This window comes from Dipteris shenzhenensis, chromosome 32, assembly GCF_047967505.1.
Source record: "Dipteris shenzhenensis isolate YYH24624 ecotype China chromosome 32, Dip_SZ_1.0, whole genome shotgun sequence".
Taxonomy (NCBI): domain Eukaryota; kingdom Viridiplantae; phylum Streptophyta; class Polypodiopsida; order Gleicheniales; family Dipteridaceae; genus Dipteris; species Dipteris shenzhenensis.
Window position 1 is genome coordinate 6,036,957 of NC_141627.1, and position 13,471 is coordinate 6,050,427.

Here is a 13,471-nt window from a genome sequence, read left to right on the forward strand (position 1 = left end):
ACGCGCCCGTAAGTTTTTTATTTAGTTCATGAAATGCGTCTGTGCGCGCGTCTATGGGTGCTTTGTCTTGTTGTGCTGGGAATCCTTTGGTGTGGATCCTTTGCAAGAGAGCTTGAATCTTCTTGCATAGTGAGCGGAGATGTTCGTTCCTCGCAATCCAACCTTGCTGAAGACTATAACCCCGTATCCATTAACAAAATCTTTGCACTTCTCAAAGCACTATGTGCTTCTATACCAACCTTTGTAGTATTAGTGAAACTTACAAGGTGTTTTTGTGCATGCTCTCGGAGAAAGGGAGATGTACATTGCTACTCTTAAGTCAATATTGGAGTGCGCACAAAAACTTTCGCATTCTAAGTTTGATGAAGTGTTCAATACAAACACTTTGAAGTGTTCAATGATAGAAACACAGAGATGATCCTTACTCCCTCACTTATCTCTTTGGTATCAACTCAGCAACTTCTAGTCAGCTTAGCGCCAAAGGAAGACGTTGATTTGGGTAACCGTACCACTTTAAAAATTGAACAAGTATTCTTGAAAATAAAAAGATCAAGTAGAAGTTGACAGTCCCATTACTAAAGGGAGATTACATAAATAGAGGCACACAAGTCGTCAAGTGTGTGTCTATTGTTTTGGATTATGGGACGAGTATACATGTTCTAAGAGATAAGGAGGGTGACCAAAATTCTCTAATGGAACCATGCATGGAGGCATAATCTTTGAATGATACTCGGTTGCTGTTGCCTCAAGAAGCAAAAGGTAGTGCAAGAGCATTCAACTTCTGCTTGAGAACGGAGTCCTATAGCAATTGGGCATATAATGTATGTGAGAGTGAATACAAGGTGGAGATGATCATGATTTAAGAATCTTGGAGGAAATTTGAAGTGCTTAGAGAGTGTCTCCTTCCAATTATCAATGCGTACGCTCCTAGATTGTTTTTGGCACAGTAATCTTCAAAATATTGCTCAAATATTGGCAACTTCCTTGCAAAGAGAGATTTTGGTGACCACGATTGATGTTGATATCATCGACGTTGATGTGTCCCACAGGCAAGTGTGTGGATTTTTGTGATTCTCTTTTTGAAAAGTTTAAATGTAGTGAAAAGGCCAAAGCCATTACAGTTTTGCATGTTAACACAAAGCTCCTGATTCTTCCGCTGCTGTGAAGCTTGTCTATCGCCATAGCCATGGCTTCCGTTGCCACCTCTCCTCCCCTTGCTTTCCTCGCTCTCCTCCTCCTCCTCCCCCTCCCTCTCTGCCTCTCTCCTCGCTTCTCCCCTCCGCTAAACCTCTCTCTCCCCTCGCTCCTCCCCCATCCGTGCCTCCCTCTACTCTCATCCTCGCTACCATCTCTCCTCCTTCACATTTGAACCCATCCGTGAATCCATCGTTGCCCGCGAAATCCATGACCGATATGATCACCCATGCCGACACCCACGTCGTCATCGTCGGCGCTGGCTCTGCTGGGCTTTCCTGCGCTTACGAGCTCAGCAAGAATCCTAAGGTCAAGATTGCCATCGTTGAGCAGTCTGTGAGCCCCGGTGGCGGTGCATGGCTGGGCGGGCAGCTCTTCTCTGCCATGGTGGTGAGGAAGCCTGCTCACCTCTTCTTGGATGAGATTGGTGTGCCTTATGATGAGCAAGACACCTATGTGGTGATCAAGCACGGTGCTCTCTTCACCTCCGCCATCATGAGCAAGCTCTTGATGAAGCCCAACGTCAAGCTGTTCAACGCTGTTGCTGCGGAGGACCTTATCATCAAGGGAAACAGAGTGGCTGGTGTTGTCACCAACTGGGCGTTGGTTTCCATGAACCACAACACACAGAGCTGCATGGATCCTAATGTTATGGAGTCCAAGGTGGTCGTCAGCTCTTGTGGGCATGATGGTCCCTTCGGTGCCACTGGCGTGAAGAGATTGCAGAGCATCGGAATGATTGACAAGGTTCCTGTCATGAAGGCCTTAGACATGAACACAGCCGAAGATGCTATTGTTAAATATACGCGAGAGGTCGTCCCTGATATGATTGTGACTGGAATGGAGGTGGCAGAGATTGATGGCTCGCCCAGGATGGTAAACTTTCCCTCTTTTTCCTGCGTTTGCCTCCCTCGGTTTGCGTTAGGCGATTCTGTATTCTTGCTAACTTGCGTCTTTCTGTGGTCTTTCAGGGTCCTACTTTTGGAGCATGATGGTCTCTGGGCAGAAGGCAGCTCATCTTGCTCTCAAAGCTCTTGGACTTCCCAATGCTTTGGATGGGACTTACAAGCTGGGCGGAGTGCACCCAGAGCTTGTCTTGGCTTCCCCTGAAGATGAAACATCTGCTTCTGGCTAGATCTCTTTAGAGTCCGTTATCAAGTGCAGCAGTACTTTCACTGAAAAAATGTGGACTTCTTCGTCAGCTGTATGTACATGTTATGAAATAATAAGAGTTTTGTGGACATGCAGTGGCCTCTTTTCTTTGTTGAAGCGTTGATACTAATTCAGTTGGCACCAGGGGTGCTTGCTTCTCTAGAAGCTGGCTGAGATAAAACCCTTAAAACCTGATCAGGATAATGCCTGCGAAGGGAGTGTGCCCAAGCTTTTGTCTTTGCGTATGCAGGTACCCATGTAATGCATAGCGTTGCGGTGTGGAAGGTATGGCTTTGCAGTGTTGCATGTGCAGGTATCCATCGTGACTGAAATGCATTTCGTTGCGATGTGGAACATATGACAGTGTGGGTGTGGTCGGTTAGTTCGCGTATCTGGCAGTCTGTTGGTTGAGAATGTGATACGTTTGAACCGTGTTGAAGTGTTGTTGAGCCTCATCCTACCTGTGTAATACGCGATTTGCTCCCATGAATGGACTCTATTTTTTGCGCTTATGTTTGATTCCTCTTCCTAGTGTGGATGTCGACTCTTCCACACTGAATATCCGTTGATCGATCAAGCTCTGTGCATAGTTTGCCTTTGAACAATTGTGGACCTGCGGGTCGAAGACTTTTTGCCAATTTGCCTTGTTGTGTGTCTGTGTACCCCTTGTCATCGATTTGTTGATAGATTCGTAAATAAAATTGGACAAAGGTGTGAGATCTAATGCAATCTGAGACGGGTCTGAAAACATACTTGATCGATGGATTGTACTTGGATTTGTAGTCAAATAAAATATTTAAACTTACAAGGAATAATAACAAGCTAACTCAAGGTCGAGGGGCTTATGCATGAGATTTGTGAGGCCCAGCTGAGTTTTCTGTACTGACAGTGTTTACAGCCATCTGTACTTGCTGTCTTTTAAATGACGTTCTCTTTCTGCTCCTCGTGCCTTCTGTTTGGTGGGAGGGGGGAGGGGCATTGAAAATGAGGGCGTACCTGTGAGAGGATATGGAAAATAATTCTCAAGAAAAGCTGCGAAGAATCCTTGGCGTACAGTTTACAGGTTGAAATGGGTATTGAAGAACAGGTTTAAAGCAGCTGTTTAAAGTTTTAAGGATTGGTAAAGACTTGTTCTTTCTCTGTTTTTCCTTCCACGTTGAGATGTCATCCACAGTTCATCGTTTGCCTCATGTTTTATCATCTGTAATGTATAAATGGACTTCTTTTAGGGGTGTGTATTCCTTTATTCATGGGAGATTACCAAATGTTCTTAAGGAGAGTTTACTTCTCTGAAATGCAAAGTGCTTCTTAAGGAGAGTTTACTTCTGAAAGGATTCATGAAGAGAGGGCATAGGGAGATGTTTGGTTGGACTTGTGCCATATATTGTTACCCTTGATTTTGATAATATCGGTTGCTCTCTCCCTCCATTTTTCAAAATTTTGGTTGCAGCACCTCCTACAGCTGGTCTTCTCTCTCTTGCTCTTCTCACTGTTTCTGTGCCTCCTCTTGCTCTATCCCCTCATGCTCTACCTCCGCCTTCTCTTTCCTCTCTTGATCTTGCCCTCTCTTGCTCTATGGTCTCTTGCTTAGCCGCCATATCCTATAGGTTCTCTTTCCCTTCTATAGGTGCTTCTCCTTTTGGTACAGGTGCTCTTTTTCCTCCTACAGGCACTTTTCCTTCTACTACAACAACTTTTTGCCCTCCTATAGGTGCTTTTTCCCTCTTTCTTTTCCTTGTCATATAGGATACAATTGCTCTTTTCTCTCCTACAGCTATTGTTTTCCAAACAGGAATGGTCTGGAACACAGGGACACAAAGGTGGCAATGCTGTGAGCTCTAATGTGTTCTAGAGGCATGGTCAGAAAGAAAGTGACAAGTTGGCAATATTGTGAGCTTTAGTGTGTTGCCTCTTGGTTAGGAACAAAGTGACCAAAGTGACTAAAGTTGGCAATATTGTGAGCTCTAGTGTGTTCTAGAGGAATTTATTGCAAAAAAGATAAATTGATTTCTGTTTTATTTAATAACACATTCTAGTATCACTCAGTTCTTATATGAAATAACAGTAGAGGTGTATAATTGTGAAAATTACAAGAAAAAGAAATGTACAAGGGTATTTACATTAGGATTCATTGGGAGATTGTCCAACATAGATCAAGCTTGGTAGGAGATAAGATGAGGGAAGAACCATTACTTCACAAGTTATTACTTAAAGCCATATTGTCTAACATAGATCAAGGTTAGTAAAGGGTAAGGTGAGGTGAGAACGGTTGGTGGGAGCTTTGGAAATTAAAAGAATTGGTGAGGCATTTGTGAACGAATAATTAAAGGTTTGGAGTTTCAAGAGATCGGTGAAATACGTGAGAGAAAGGAAGTTGGGTAATCAAAGGCATATCCAGTGCTTATTTATGAATTTGTAGATTGTAGGATAGGTGAGAGATTAGAGGTTGGGCAATGAAAGTCATATCTTGCACCTATGTTTTAACTCGTGGAAGTACTTTGGTGAAGATGTATGCAACATTGTCATGTGTTGACATGTAGATCATATTGATCTCCCCTGCATGGTGCACATTGTTGTGAAAATAAAAGTTACGAGTAACTTGATCCGTCTACGACGGGCTAGAGATCCGCTTCGTAGGGTTTCAAGGCGGGATCTCAAAAATTCTTTAATTTAAAGAATTTAAATTGCAAGTTTCAAGACCTCGTTAAGGGGTGAAATTATTATTATATATATATATAGTACATATTTATGTATAGATTTATATAAATATATAAATATATATATATATATATTTATATATACAATATTTATTTATATGTTTAAATACATAAAAATATAAATCTATATTTATGTCCCCCTCTCTCTCTCTCTCTCTCTCTCTCTCAAACATGGATGATAAATCTCTATATTTATGCCCTCTCTCTCTCTCCCCCCCCCCTCTCTCTCTCTCTCTCTCTCTCTCTCAAACATGGATGATAAATCTCTATATTTATGCCCTCTCTCCCTCCCTCTCCTCTCTCTCTCTCTCTCTCTCTCTCTCAAATATAGATAAAATCTATATTTATCTCTACCTCTCTCTCTCTCTCTCTCTCTCTCTCTCTCTCTCATTCTCGCTCCTCTCGCTTGCTTGCCCCCCTCGCTCTTGCTTGCCCCTCTCGCTCGCTCGCTCTCTCTCATCTTTGGCTCTTATCTCTCTCTCTCTCTCCCATGCATTCTCTCTCCTGCCTCTCTCTCGCTCCTCTCTCTCCCCTTGCATTCTCTCTCTCTCTCTCTCTCTCTCTCCACGCATTCTCGCTCCTCTCTCTCTCTACCTTTTAAACATGGATTATAAATCTCCATATTTATGTCCTCTCTCTCTCTCTCTCTCTCTCTCCCCCTTTTAAACATGGACGATAAATCTCCATATTTATGTCCTCTCTCTCTCTCTCTCTCTCTCCTCTCTCGCTTGCTCGTCCCCCTCCTCTTTCTCTCTCTCGTCCTCTCGCTTGCTCGTCCCCCCCTCCTCTCTCTCTCTCTCTCTCATTCTCGCTCCTCTATCATCTCTTGCTCTCTCTTTCTCCTCTCTCTCTCTCTCACTCTCTCTCTCCATCTCCCCCCCTCCCTCTCTCTCTCTGTTTGTCTGCTTCTCTCTCTCTCTCTCTTGTTGTCTCCCTCTCCTCTCTCTTTGTCTCTCTCATCTCCCCCCCCTCTCTCTCTCTCTCTCTCTCTCTCTCTCTCTCTCTCTCTCTCATCCTCACTCCTAACTTGCTTGCTTGCCCCTCTCTCACTGACTCACTCTCTCATTCTCTCTCTCTCTCTCTCTCTCTCTCTCTCGTCTCTCATTCTCTCTTTGTTTTCTCTCACTCACTCACTCTCTCTCTCTCTCTCATTCTCTCGTTGTTTTCTCTCTCCAATATATAAAATAAAAAATATATATAGAGATATATAAATAAATAACAAATAAAAGTGTAAATATAAATATAAATATAAATATATTAGATATAATATACCATATATTATCTATAATATAAATTATAGAATATACTCTAATTATATATGTATAAATATAATATACATGTACATATATATATATAATATAATATAAAGAGACCCATATGGCATCTTTTGTTTTTGCATCGCCTTTTATTGTCACGCCATATGCCATTGCCTTCTATTGTCTCGTCTTCTGCCACATGGCATCTGTTGCTACGTACACGTTGAACCCGTTGTTCTTTGATCCGTTGTCTTTGACTTGCTATTGCGTTGGTCTCTCTCTCTCTCCTCTCTATTTTCTCTCTCCTCTCTCTCTCTCTCTCATTCTCTCTTTGTTTTCTCTCCTATATATATATATATATATATAATGAAAAATATATATAGAAAGATATATAAATAAATAACAAATAAAAAAGTGTAAATAAATAAATAAATAAATATACATATATTAAATATAATATACCATATATTATCTATAATATAAATATATAATATACTCTAATTATATATGTATAAATATAATATACATGTACATATATATATAATATAATATAAATATATTATCTCTATAAATAAATAAATATATAGATCTCTCTCTCTTCCTTCCCCTCCCCTCTCTCTCTCTCATCTCTCATTCTCTCTTTGTTTTCTTTACTCTCTTCTCTCTCTCTCTCTCTCTCTCTCTCTCATCTCTCATTCTCTTCTATATATATATATATATATATTGAAAATATATATAAATAAATAACAAATAAAAAAGTGTTAATAAATAAATATATATACATATATAAAATATAATATAAAACATATAATAGACTCTAATTACAGATGTATAAATATAATATACATGTACATATATATATAATAGAATAGAAATATATTATCTCTATATATAAATAAATAAATAGATAAATAGATAAATATATAGATCTCTCTCTCTCTCTCTCTCTCTTATTTCTCTACTCTGTCTCTCTTATCTCTCATGCTCTCTCCCTCTTGTCTCTTTGTTTTTCTCTCATTCCCCTCCTCTCTCTCTCTCTCTCTCTCTCTCTCTCTCTCTCTCTCTCTCTCTCTCTCTCATTCTCGCTCCTGACTTGCTCGCTTGTCCCTCCCCTCTCTCTCTCTCTCTTATCTTTGACTCTCTTTCTCTCATCTCACTCACTCTCTAATCTTACTCACTCACTTTTTCTCACTATATATATACACACAATTATATTTATATTTTATATACTATTATACAATATATTTTCTATTATGTATTCTCGTGTTTTATATATTATATTATTATATACTCACTCTCTAATCTTACTTATCACTTTCTCTCTCTCTCTCTCTCTCTCTCTCTATATATATATATATATATATACACATAATTATATTTATATTTGATATACTATTATATAATATATTTTTTGTTATCACTATAAGGCATAGGCTATTTTTCGACAAAAATATCGATGTTTTTACATTAAATTTTTTTTTTTCACGAGCGTAAACGTCGTTATAAAAGTCGTTAAAAGTATCAGAAAAGAACTGTCGTTATAAAGCATCGCTGTATAGCGACGATGATAAACGTCGCTATATAGCGACACTGTTAATCGTCACTATATAGCAACACTGGTAAATGTCGCTATATAGCGACGATTAACAGAACTTCAAAAAAAGGATTAGTGGGACTAAACAGGGCTTGCTATGGCTCTGTTTACTCCCACTAATCCTTTTTTTTTTGGTAATTACAAAACAAAGTTTTTTTATAACAAAATTTTCCTTACGAAAAGGATGATATAAAATTGCTCAAATGAAATGATCGAGCAACGAAAGCATATACATGTCGAACATATACAACATTGTTTGTTACAAAATTATCCTTTCGAAAGGGCGATACAAAATTGCTCAAACGAGCGAATATATAAAATAACATACAGGGCGAAGAAAATGCTACTACCACTACTACTATTACTACTCATCCGAATCCGAATTGTCCTCGTCTTGTTGGTCTGTTCTTTGGTTCTCGTGAGCTGCGTCTTCTCCCTAATCCTAGTCACGTGTGTCTAATCCTTGGTCCTGTTGATCGCTCGCCTCTGATGATGGGACGCTTGAGCTTTGACCCTAAGAGTGAACCATATAAATCAAAAATTAGATTGGAACTTAAAGAATAAAACAATTTAAAAAGTAAGATTACAAGTAGGAGTAAACTTATACCGTGTGAGCAGCCACCTCAGTCCAATCGACCGTCACTCCCATTGGCTCTTGCTCAATAAACCACGACTTTGTTCTTATCCGAAATGCACATCGCGTCTCTGCATCTGTAGGAAGACGACCCATCGCAGCTTGCTGTGGATCCAATTTATGAGAGTTAGAGTTAGAGTTAGCTAAAGTGCATGTAATATGTAGTAAAACAAATAGAACAATACATTAAATGAGAAGAAGTAGACTTACCACAGTTGTCTCGAATGCCAACCATCTGTTTGCACCAAAGTGCGAAGTACCTACGACATTTAGCCATCTCTTCGCAGCCCTTCTCCGACCCTCGAACAATTTGGGATGGTCCATATTCTGCTTCTTCAAGAACTTCCAATCAGCTTTGTCTGCTCAGCTGGGTTTAGCCAACCCCTTTGTGATGGAAGTACGCAAGGTTGATCTACGATGCTTCAAGACCAAACTCATGCGCTCACATATAATTCTCATTAAACTCTCAATTTGGTAGGTTAGGGTATTTTTGTTTTAACTCATCGATGACCGCCTACTTCTTTTGGCCATCTTGATATCGCCAGTCGGTAGCAATGCCGCTCTTGAAGTGATGGCTCATCAACCGCCTCATGGTGGCTATCACTACTTTGCCCTTTCTATCTTCTATTCTCTCTCCAACAGTTGTGATTTGATAGGAGAGATCCCCTGATGAGTAAGGAGGACTGATGGTAGCAGAGTCAGAAGGAGTGGAAGCTGTGCGAGCGCTTCCGGAGCGAGGAGTAGCAGTGGGAGTAGGAGAGGGAAAGGGACCTGACTGATACTGTGTCTCCAGATCAAGTGGAGACCTATAGGAACGTGAGTGTGCTGACTCGTCTACATCTCTCGAGTCAGCACAACATAAGCTGTCCTTCCTACTCTTCCTTTCCTTACGAGAGGCATGCACAGGTGATGACCCCTCGGTCGAAGGGGCACGAGGGGACGGCTAGACAGTACGTCTAGCCGTCAGTGTAGAGGAGGGAATTGCTGAGGTTCTCTGAGATAGCAGAGAGAAGAATCTCACTGCCTCCTCATCGCTCATCTGCGCTACAAACTCGTCGGGACTCCCGATAAAGCCATGCGTGGCTAGCAAAGGAGTTTCCCGAGGGATAGTCGCAGTGCTATGTGAAAGAGGAGTCGGACCAGGGGTAGTCATAGTGCTAGGTCCGAGAGGAGTCAGACAAGGGGTAGTCCTCGGAGTAGTCGCCTGAGAGGAATCAAAGTCCTCTAGAGCATATAGATCGTGAGCTCTCCTCTTACGAGGCTGTCCGTACTCATCGGATGAGCGACGTGATTCCATGTCTAACATAGACACAAACACGACAACAAAAAACAAAAAAACAAACATAAGCATAGGCATAGGCAAAGAGGGAGAGAAGAGAAAGAAGAGGAAGAGGAAGAGGAATCTGAAGAAGAGGGAGAGAAGAGGGAAAAGAGAAGGGGGAGGAGAAGAGGAAGAAGAGGGAAAGGAAAGAGGGAAAGAAGAGGAGAGAAGAGGGAAAGGAAGAGGAAGAAGAGGAAGAAGAGGAAGAGAAAAGGAAGAAGAGAGAAAGAAGAGGGAAAGAGAGGAGAAGAGAGAAGAAGAGGAAGAAGAGAGAAAGAAGAGAGAATAAGAGAAAGGGGAAAGGGGAAAGAGAAGGGAAAGGAAAGAGGAAAAGAACAGGAAGAAGAGGGAAAAGAGGAAGTGGATGAGAAGAGGAAGAGAGGGAAAGGAAAGAGAAAGAAGAGGGAGAGAAGAGGAAGAAGAGGGAAAGGAGAGGGGGAAAGATAAGAAGAGAGAAGAAGAGGAAGAAGAGGGAGAGGAGGAAGAAGAGAGAAAGAAGAGAGAATAAGAGAAGGGGGAAAGAGAGAATAAGAGAAATGGGAAAGAGAAGGGAAAGAAAAGAGGGAAAGGAAGAGGAAGAAGAGGGAGAGAAGGAGGAAGAAGAGAAAGAGGAATTTGAAGAAGAGGAAGAGAAGAGGAAAATGAGAGAAGAGCATAAGAGAAGAGGAATCTCTTATGCTCATACTTACGTTTATGCATGAGCATAAGAGAAGGGGGAAAGAGAGAAGAAGAGGAAAAGGAAAGAGGAAAAAAGAGGGAAAGAAAGAGAGAAGAAGAGGGAAAGGAAGGAGAGATTGGAAAAGAGGAAAAAGGGAGAGAAAGAGAGAAGGGGGAAAGAGAGAATAAGAGAAGGGGGAAAAAAGAGACATATGCTCATGCGAATGCATAAGCATATGTCTACTTCTCTTATGCTCATGCATAAGCATAAGCATTCTTATGCTCATGCTTATGTTTATGCATGAGCATAAGAGAAGGGGGAAAGAGAGAAGAAGAGGAAGAGAAGAAGAGAAAGAGAAGAGGGAAATGAGAGGGAAAAGAAGAAAAGGAATCTGAAGAAGAGGGAAGAGAAGAGGGAAATGAGAGAAGAGCATAAGAGAAAAGGAATCTCTTATGCTCATGTATAAGCATAAGCATTCTTATGCTCATGCTTATGTTTATGCATGAGCATAAGAGAAGGGGGGAAGAGAGAAGAAGAGGGAAACGAAAGAGGGAAAAAGAGGGAAAGAAAGAGAGAAGAAGAGGAAAAGGAAGGAGAGATTGGAAAAAAGGAAAGAGGGAGAGAAAGAGAGAAGGGGGAAAGAGAGAATAAGAGAAGGGGGAAAAAAGAGACATATGCTCATGCGAATGCATGAGCATATGTCTACTCTTATGCTCATGCATAAGCATAAGCATTCTGATGCTCATGCTTATGTTTATGCATGAGCATAAGAGAAGGGGGAAAGAGAGAAGAAGAGGAAGAGAATGTCTACTTCTCTTATGCTCATGCATAAGCATAAGCATGAGCATGAGCATATGTCTCCTTTTCTTATGCTCATGCTTATGCAGCATAAGCATAAGCATAAGCTCATGCTTATGCTTATGCATGAGCATAAGAGAAGGGGGAAAGAGAGAATAAGAGGGAAAGGAAAGAAAGAAGAAGAGGGAAAGAGAAAAGAGGAAAAAAGAGACATATGCTCATGCTTATGCATGAGCATATGTCTACTTCTCTTATGCTCATGCATAAGCATAAGCATTCTTATGCTCATGCTTATGTTTATGCATGAGCATAAGAGAAGAGGGAAAGGGAAAAGAAGAGGGAAAGGAAAGAGGGAAAAAGAGGGAAAGAAAGAGAGAAGAAGAGGGAAAGAAAGGAGAGATTGGAAAAGAGGAAAGAGGGAGAGAAAGAGAGAAGGGGAAAAAAAGAGACATATGCTCATGAGAATGCATGAGCATATGTCTACTTCTCTTATGCTCATGCATAAGCATAATCATTCTTATGCTCATGCTTATGTTTATGCATGAGCATAAGAGAAGGGGGAAAGAGAGAAGAAGAGGAAGAGAATGTCTACTTCTCTTATGCTCATGCATAAGCATAAGCATGAGCATATGTCTCCTTTTCTTATGCTCATGCTTATGCTTAAGCATAAGCATAAGCATAAGCTCATGCTTATGCTTATGCATGAGCATAAGAGAAGGGGGAAAGAGAGAATAAGAGGGAAAGGAAAGAGGGAAAGGAAAGAGAGAAGAAGAGGGAAAGAGAAAAGAGGAAAAAAGAGACATATGCTCATGCTTATGCATGAGCATATGTCTACTTCTCTTATGCTCATGCATAAGCATAAGCATTCTTATGCTCATGCTGATGTTTATGCATGAGCATAAGAGAAGGGGAAAAGAGAGAAGAAGAGGGAAAGGAAAGAGAGAAAATGAGGGAAAGAAAGAGAGAAGAAGAGGGAAAGGAAGGAGAGATTGGAAAAGAGGAAAGAGGGAGAGAAAGAGAGAAGGGGGAAAGAGAGAATAAGAGAAGGGGGAAAAAAGAGACATTTGCTCATGCGAATGCATGAGCATATGTCTACTTCTCTTATGCTCATGCATAAGCATAAGCATTCTTATGCTCATGCTTATCTTTATGCATGAGCATAAGAGAAGAGGGAAAGAGAGAAGAAGAGGAAGAGAATGTCTACTTCTCTTATGCTCATGCATAAGCATAAGCATGAGCATATGTCTCCTTTTCTTATGCTCATGCTTATGCTCATGCATAAGAGGAAAAGGAAAGAGGGAAAGGAAAGAGAGAAGAAGAGGAAAAGAGAAAAGAGGAAAAAAGAGACCTATGCTCAAGATGGAAGAGAGAAAAGAAGGAAAGAGATTGAGAGGAAGAGAGGGTTCCTACGCCCATCACTGCAGCTAGCGCTTAAGGCGCTAGCTACACGCCAATGCAAATAACAAAAATAATAAATGGAAAAAAGAGGAAGCACTTACTTGAAATAGTATGTCCCACTCGGTGTTGTGGACTGGCTCTACAAAAGAGAGGAAACAACCCATTTTTCAAATAAGATATTAGAGGAAGGAGGAGATTACAAAAGTAACTTCTTGAAAGGAGGAGATTGAGGAGACAAGAAGAAAGAGAAGGAAGAGAAATATAGAAAAGAGGTGAGTCTTCTTTCTTTCTTGAAATCTCATTTTTTGTTTTAATCCTTTGAAAACAAGCATGAAAACTAGTTTATAGGTTTAGTAATATAAGGAGAAGCACTCACAAAACTAAAGCTAATAAACAAATAACCTACATTGTTGAAACAAACTCACCTCTTGAAGAACTTCCTTTCAAGAAACCAAAGAGGAAAAAGGGTAGAGAGGGAGTACAAGAGCTAGGAGAAGGATGAGGAGTGGAGAATAGAGTGGGAGGTTGTCGAAAATAGGTGGAAGGTCGTCAAAAATAGGTGGAAGGAAAGATTTCCTTGCTTACTTGAGAGATTAGAGAAGGGGATAAAGAAAGCACCGCCCAACGGGAGTCTCGGGTTTTAACCCACAACGTCGCTATATAGCAACACTTATCCGTCGCTATATAGCGACAGAACAGAGGAAAACGTTGCTATATAGTGACGCTTTAAGTCACTTTTTATTGTAGCA

General features: G+C 40.7%; 1 pseudogene across 1 annotated transcript; it reads left to right on the forward strand.

Annotated features, from left to right (window-relative positions):
- The first annotated feature begins 915 nt into the window (after positions 1-915).
- On the forward strand, positions 916-2,571 carry LOC147880232 (thiamine thiazole synthase 4, chloroplastic pseudogene; annotated as a pseudogene). The gene is made up of 4 exons (XR_015540520.1): positions 916-1,053; positions 1,185-2,070; positions 2,166-2,398; positions 2,492-2,571. The product of XR_015540520.1 is annotated as a thiamine thiazole synthase 4, chloroplastic pseudogene (transcript).
- The last annotated feature ends 10,900 nt before the right edge of the window (positions 2,572-13,471 follow it).